At 38.6% G+C, this 8281-nt stretch overlaps 1 long non-coding RNA gene across 1 annotated transcript; it reads right to left on the bottom strand.

Moving 5' to 3' along the window:
* Positions 1-530: 530 nt before the first annotated feature.
* Positions 531-7909, bottom strand: LOC142826933 (uncharacterized). Its single transcript, XR_012901212.1, has 5 exons — positions 7785-7909; positions 4722-4838; positions 4115-4257; positions 2498-2674; positions 531-1722 (listed from the first exon to the last, which is right to left on the bottom strand). It is a non-coding gene; the product is annotated as an uncharacterized LOC142826933 (long non-coding RNA).
* Positions 7910-8281: the final 372 nt, after the last annotated feature.

Raw genomic sequence — 8281 nt, 5'->3', positions numbered from 1 at the left:
AAAAAAAAAAAAAGATTTTGCTTAACTCAAAAAGTCACTGTTATCAGTTCATTGAAATAATATTGATTATGTTGTTTTTTCTCGGAAGTACACACAGGTCAGGTATTTTTTCCTGCATATAATATATTAACCCTTAATGATTCAGTGTCGTTTTCACAAGCTTCTATTCATAAAAAATTGTCATCGTAAGGGAACTGACTCCCTTATCAGTCTAGGTAGAGAATAGGATAGTTATTACTAATTTTTATTTTTTATTCCTGTCGCGCCTAAATGTACTTCTGTTCCTTCAGGCAAAATAGGCTGGGCCAGCAACTACATTGATCAGTTTTTCCAAAACCAGGCTAAGAAGAAGTAGAATGTATATACATCTTCTACCTTCCCACAGTCATTTGTTGCCTAATGAATAGGCTATTAACCTCATTAGTTTGTATTGCTGATTGTTGACAGTTTAATTTGTTACAATAGTCTTACTGACTGCCTTTTAGAAACAGACAGCAATAGTGTTGTTCATCAAGAGAAATAATCCAAAAAGTAATTTCTTCATTATAAATTTTATAATCCCAGTCCAAATCTTTAAGGCAGAAAAAAGGTTGTGAGCTAAAAGACAAACCTCAAACATCAAGTATCTTATATTTGTTATTGGTATGATGGAATCTCCCAATACAGTCCAGTGGTCTAGATCCAAAGCAAGAAGGGAAAAGACTCTTTTTGAACTTTATTTTGAATGTTGCCAGAAACTTGTCCTTTTTTCAAGATTTTCAGCCCAAATTTTTGGCTCTCTCCTTAGGTGGGTGAGAGAGAAGGTCTGATGACATTTCTAATATATTGGACTAACATTTCATAGTAGTTTGCCAGATTTTTAGTTTTATTGAATCTCTGTTCTTGCCTCGATCCTCAACCCTTGCCTAGATTCTTACACAAACTCCATATATCATCTGAAATGTAATTGATGTGCAAATCATAAAACTGTGTCAGCACATTTTCAATAACACAACTTCACTTAGACTAGAATATTTTGAACCAGCATCAAAGATGCCTGGATTTGCAAAGAGGCTGGACATCTGCCTTTTAAAAATTGGGCCCCTTTATGCAGCTTCGGGTTAGGCACCAAAATATTAATTTTGAAAATGTTGGTGTCCAGCTGAAATTATCATTTAAAAGGTGACATTTTCGTTTATGTGTTGTTTTACCAGAGGCCAAAAGCACTGGCTATATAGAGTGGGTATACAGGTTGGAGCTCCCTGGTTTGTCACCCTCGGAACCTGTCCCATCTCGAATGAGGGAATTTATCAGATCATGGAAGGTCCTTGGCTGCCCTCTGAAAGGCTCTGCTCCAGTCCTGGTACTACAGAGCTTGGGCTTGCCTCCAGCCACTGCTGCCAGTTGGCTGGGGCTCTCTGGAAATGTAGCTGCCCAGCTGTCACAGCTCCACTTCTGTCCTGCCTGGCCGAGGCTTCCCAGGGACGGGGCTCTGCAGCTGTCTTGCTGCTGCCACACCCAGACAGGGCTCCATGGCTGCCACACTGGGTTAGGGCTCTGCAGCTGCCCTGCTATGCTGCACCCACCTCGGGGTGCCCAGGATGGGGCTCACAGGTCTCACCGCTGAACTCCCAACCAGCTGATACTCCTAGGCAGTGGGACTCTGCGGTTCAGCAACATCCATCAACCTGCTGGACCACAGATGTTGCCGGACCAGACAGTCCCAGATTTAGAAGGTTCAACCTGTGTGATAATGGCAGAATAATGAAAAAATATGAGACATGAAAAAGTTCAGAATATATATATATATATATATATATATATATATGCTCAAATATATGCTATTCTTAAATTCTTCAATGATACTCATCATTTCTCCAAAAAAAATGGCACATTAAAAACATTTCAGAATATATGCTCATATATATGTACTGTTCTCAGATTCTTCAGAGATATTCTGTCATTTCTCTGACACTCTGAACATTGATTTTACTATGAGATTACTGGTGGCTTTTATCTCACTATAAGAAAATGATTGTATACATCTTCAATGGCAGGAAGATAAAGGTAAAAAATTATTCAGGCTTCTTGTATTTACCCAGATATTTAGGCCCTGCCCACCACCATGGTGAGACTATTGTTACATTATTTTCAGAGTTGTCAGCAATATGTGAATAAAAATGGTGTGGAGATGAATATGGTATTTAAATTAAAATAAATATTTAAGACAGATTGTTTGCTTCTTATGCAGAAGAAAACCCCACTGACTCTGAAGAACCTGAGGAACTGCTATCCATTTAAATTGTCTATAAAATTATGATAACTCCATTGAATGTCCCTTACCCCCACCCATGCTCAAAAGAAAATCTTGAAAAATCTTTAGGGATTGATTGTGCATTTCAGCACAGCCCTGACCAAAGCCACTCCTCTTAGTGTACAATTGTCTGCACATTTCTCTCTCTGTAGTGGTTAGAATTTGCTGCCACTCTGTACCAACAGAAAAGTGTAGCACACATACTGCTCCTTCTGGCCTCTCCAGATGGCCCAGTTGATACTGGTTGGCTCAGTCAGTGGGTACAGAAGGGTATCACAGAAGGGTCCATTTGCTTTTCCCACTGATGGGTAGCAGCAGGTGCAAAGTGCTTGCATGCTCCTGTTCACATGGAGCTAAACTTCAATGAATCCATTTTCGATCCTAGCAAGGGAGAAGGAGAGCTTGCAGAAGTGGTTCTCTTTACATATTGTATATGTTTCCTAGTCACAATATCTTAACCAATAAGGAGGCACAAGGTTCCACAAGACGGTATAATAGGCTAATATCTGGAGTGATTGACATAAGGATTACTCATGTGAGTGCTTGTAGACTTGGACTCCAAAAAAGGCTATCCAAAAAAGTAGTTAATGACCTTTCTTCTTACAAGGGGGAAAAAAAAACTCCTCAGAAAAAGTGTTCATTTACATTGTCTTATAAATAAAAACAGAACCCAGCTGTAATGGAGATGTATTCTATCAAAAGATGAATAATTTTCACTACGGGTATGGATGTTACCATCTTTTTGAATAAAATATGTTGGCTTATAAACATAGAAACACAAAACCCATTACAAATATATTAACTATATTTTCTTTTTTTGCTCAAAAATGGCAATCACTACCTTAAAGGTCTGCAAATCTTTTGCTTAACTAACCTAGAAATGGATGTACTGGAGTAACTTGAAATGGGAGAGTGAAAGCTATTTTCTTTGTAAATAATTTTATACACCACATCTTATAAAGATACAACAAAATATTCTAAACTCAATACAAATCAGTACTCTAAACTCTTGATAGTCCATTAGAAAGATAGGAAGTGTGTGTGTGTGTGTGTGTGTGTATTTTGGTTGCTATGGTAGAGAGCATAAAATGAGTTATTATTCACTTCTCTCCCTGAAATGCATTTGTCCCTTTCCACCTCCCTCCCCTCTCCAAGATGCAACATGTATCCAGGCAGCATGCCAACAGATAGCATAAGAGGATCTGGACAATTTATTTGAAGTACTTTTGAAGAAGCTGATGGAAAGTTATGCTTAATGGAAAGAGACAGCACACATGCTGCTGGAATGCCATTTTTACTTGTCATGTATGGAATGTGTTAATTCTAGACTTGGGTTCAAATAGGAATCTTAAGGTTAAACTTCTTAAATTACATTACGGGATCTGAATCCTTTGAGCACAACTTGATAGTATAATTTTGATTCAGTAAAATCACCATAAAAATAATGGGGTGTATTTTCAATAAGACAACAGAATGCCTACCATCTTGAGATTTCCGACATTGAGAGAAAATGAAATAGCATCCAAGATTTTCATTTTGTCTTATATGAATCCATGAAAGTCCTATTCTGTTTCAGGTGTGAACTTGAATCCCAGCTTAAACTCTGACTAGTTCCAAATGTAAACACCTTTTCCTTAGTCAATTTTTTCCTATTATTGTCATATTGCTTTACTGAACATGAAATGATTGTCACCATTATGGACTGACAAGGATTAACTGGATTCAGTACATGAAACTCAGGATGATATGTATCAATCCTGTTTTGTAACTGTCAATACATCTATAAACAGTCTTTTGCTATTTCAGAAAACTCTCACCTACTTTGGTCAAACAAACATCCTACATCAACTGTTGCGGGAAGGTATCATCCTCAGCCAGACAGCTTGCTCATCCAAAATGCACAGTCAGCATTTTTCTAGCAGTTGCAGAAAGGTATCTTTTTGAATGTCATATTTTTAATTATCCTGTTATAAGGCAAGACGGTATAGAGTTCTGACGAGGAACAGTAACAATTTTATCAAAATAAATATGCCACGCTGCTGTTATTTTATGAGAGAATTCAGTAAAAGACTTGTGGGTCAAAATATACAGCACTCACTACTATATAATATTTCTGTAATCTTTACATAATTCCAGAAGAAGAAAAATGTCATTGCTGTGCCTGAAAAGATTCAGATACATACAAACAGGGAGTTTCCCACCTTATTAACTACAATAATTGATTGTCATAATGCTTATTCTAAAACCCCAGTGTTCAGAACTGGATATGCTAAATTCCATAGGCACACCCTTGATTTGCAGCTGCCCACAAGAGTGTGTGGGCAGATAAATATTCAAAACACCATGTATCAGTGGGGGTAAATTCTAAGACTTTCTCCTAAGATGAAATTTTTTAATTTTTGAAACATGCCCAAGTGTTTATGCTTACGTGTGTGTGTGTGCGTGCGCGCACACAAGCAGAGGCCCCTTTGAAAAGTTGTCTTTATCATTTTTGCTGAAAATCAGAGGATCCAAGGCTTCAGGTCTTGTTCTGGATTCCAGTCATCTGGAAGTTTGACAGCATTCAGTTTGGAGCCCTTGTTTCATTATAAAAATAGGAGCTTCTTAAAAAACATAGATGCAAGAGAGCCAGGCTTAGATTGTGACTATTTTGGGGAGTATTCTCAAACAGGATTTTGGTTCAAGTGCTTTTCTAAACTGGACTGGGAGAGACACCAAAGTAGTGTGAGTAGCAAATGGAGTTGGCTTGGTGGTATAGGTTTCAGCTTTAGACTAATTGGTGTCGCTAAGACTCCAGGTTCTCCTGCTGTTTCTAGGAGACCCAAGTTCCACATAGTCTACTGCTTTTGGGAGTGGGGGCTTTCAAATGAGGATCTGTAAAGAGAGGGTATGGGTTGTTCTGTGTGAATATAAAAGATCACCATTCACTGAAGAAGGGATTTTACTTCAGTGGGGTTACCTCCAAATTTCTCTTTCCCTATGCTGGGCTTGATTTTTCCCCCCCTCCCCACCCTTTGTTCTCATTAAGTCAAATAGTATTGATCTAAATTGGACTGTTTTGAGAGCAAAGTACTATTCTACATACGTAATAGCAATGGAATTGTGAATTGTTGCTAAGCTTCTTATGTGTTAAGAGGGAACCTTTACTACTGCACCTCCACTGCACGGACTCAAACTCATCTGAAGAAGTGGGTTTTGCCCATTCATTTTTGGTAGTGTCTAAGGTGCCATGGGACTACTCATTATTTTTACAGTTTATGTAAGGCTTTAGCTCCTCATTCAGCTTAACCACTTAGGCACAAGCTTATAGTGCATGTTTAAAGTTAAGAATATGAATAGCACAAATGACTTAAGTATAAATTTCTATTGATCAATATATGGGCTGTTCCCACTCTGGCACTCTGAGTGCAGAAGGTGAGGGCCTGCAAGAGAGCTTAAAAGCCTTGCCTCTACACTGCCAATCTGATAGCAGACCTATGTAACTTTGTTCTCACCCACAATTATTTCCAGTTTGAGAACAACTTATGCCTCCAGATCAGCGGCACAGCCATGGGTACACGCATGACCCCACAGTACGCTAATATCTTCATGGCTGACCTAGAACAATATTTCCTCAACTCCCGTCCCCTTTTATGCCTTCTCTACTTACGCTACAATCGATGACATCTTTATGATCTGGACACATGGTCAAGAAACACTGGAGACATTCCACAGAGATTTTAACAACCTACACCACACCATCAACCTCAGCCTGGACCATTCTACATGAGAGATCCATTTCCTGGACACCACAGTACAAATCAGCAATGGAAAATTAGACACCACTCTCTACAGAAATCCACTGACTCATACAGTTACCTACATGCTTCCAGCTCCCATCCAGAACACACCATACGATCCATCATCTATAACCAAGCCCTTCGATACAACCGCATCTGCTCTAATCCCACTGACAGAGACCAGAAACTTCAGGATCTCTACCAAGCATTTATAAACCTCAACTACCTACCCGGAGAAATAAAAAAGCAAATTGAAAGAGCCAGACGAATACCTAGAAACCATCTACTTCAAGACAAACCCAAGAAAACCAACAATAGAACACCACTTGTCATTACCTACAGCCTCCAACTTAAACCTGTCCAACACATTATCAATAAACTACAGCCTATACTAGAATAGGATACTAAACTCCGAGAGGCTCTGGGAGACAGACCCATAGTCTCCTATAGACAACCATCTAACCTCAAGATGATTCTTACCAACAACCACAGGACATACCACACTAATACCAACCCTGGTACCTTCCCTTGCAACACACCCCATTGCCAGCTTTGTCCACATATTCACTCTGCTGATACCATTATTGGACCTAACCAAGTGAATTATAAGATCAAGAACACATATTCCTGCGCATCCAGAAATATAATTTATGCTATCATGTGCCAACAGTGTCCGTCCGCTATGTACATTGGACAAACATCTCAGACACTTTGCCAAAGGATCAATGCCCACAAAACAGATATTAGACAGGATCACAAAGAAAAAAACAGTTTCTTGCTATTTCAACCAGAAAGGACATTGTCTCAATGACTTGATTACCTGCATCCTGCTTCAAAGGACTTTTAAGACTGAACTTGAAAGACAATCCTCTGAACTGTCATTCATGCTTAAATTCGACACTTTTATACCTGAGTTTGAATAAAGAATCTAATTACCTTACCCATTACAAAGATAGTGTCCCCAGTTATCACCTCTAATATCATTAGCTCACAGACATTTACCTTCTCTCCCAACCATCCCCCTTCTGTTCTGAAATTTGATTTGTCCTTTTCATATATGTTCATTTTTTTAAATTGGATCCTTTGGTATATATGGTTGTGACAATTTTCTTCCACTATTTGATCTGAGAAAGTGGGTCTGGCCCATGAAAGCTCATCACCTAATAATCCATCTTGTTAGTCTTTAAAGTGCTACATAGTCTTGTTTTTTGATTCTTGCCTCTACAGGCACTGGTTACAAAAGCCTTCCATCCAGAATCACAATACACAGATTTTGGGGGAGTACTGCTCCCATCATATGATTTTTTTAATCCCAAAAAACCACTCCCAGGAGTGCCCCAAGCTCTTTTGCCCTAAAAAAATCTTGAAAAAAGAAAAGAGGAAAACAAGCTGCAGTCTCTAATAGCAGATATCTGAGTCAGAAGCATACAGATACACACAGACAGACCTTCTAAGACACAAGAATAAAATCATCACCTTAAAAAAGTGATTTTTATTACAAAATAAAAGAAACTTGATAAAGCATACTTGGTTGCTAGATGTTACAGGGCAACTAAGGAAAACAAATTAAAACACAGAGAAGAGTCTCTGGCCACAATGCTAGATAGTAAATGGGGAGGGGATTCACACAGAGCAGTTCAAACCAAATCACAAAATAAAGAAAAAAACACCCTGAAAGAGACTAGATTCACTTAGCCCTTTTACTTACTTACAATATTCTCTTTATTCAGTCCAATTCCATACCCTGAATTCCTTGCAGGCACGGTAGTCCTGCCTGGGTTTAAGTCATTCTGTACCTCTTGACTCCTGATTTAAGTTTCTGACACAAAGAAAGCAGACAAGGAATCTATATTGAATTGAGATTTAAACACTCTCTTGGTTCTCCCAGCCAACTGACCAACACCTTTGCTAGCTACCTGAGTTTAAATCCTTAGTTACTGGGTGCTGGTCAGCACTCCTCCTGTCTATTACATTCAACACCTCTAAAAAGACGTACCTTTTACTTAGGAGACAAAACTGGAAATGTTGACCATAGAAACTGGAGACAGAGAATATCTATCTGATTATTTATTTTGTTTAAACATTTGGAAAGAAGGCTGCTTTAATATGAGTAGTGTGTGTATCATTGTCAAAGATAAGCATGTCGGGTTTTTTTCCCAATAATCTGGTACAAGTGAATGCATTTAGGGTTATTTTAATAGATCACCCT

The sequence above is a fragment of the Pelodiscus sinensis genome, chromosome 1 (genome assembly GCF_049634645.1).
Source record: "Pelodiscus sinensis isolate JC-2024 chromosome 1, ASM4963464v1, whole genome shotgun sequence".
NCBI classification, from domain to species: domain Eukaryota; kingdom Metazoa; phylum Chordata; order Testudines; family Trionychidae; genus Pelodiscus; species Pelodiscus sinensis.
The sequence above is the reverse complement of the archived record's forward strand: the minus strand, read 5'-3'. Positions and strand labels throughout refer to the sequence as shown.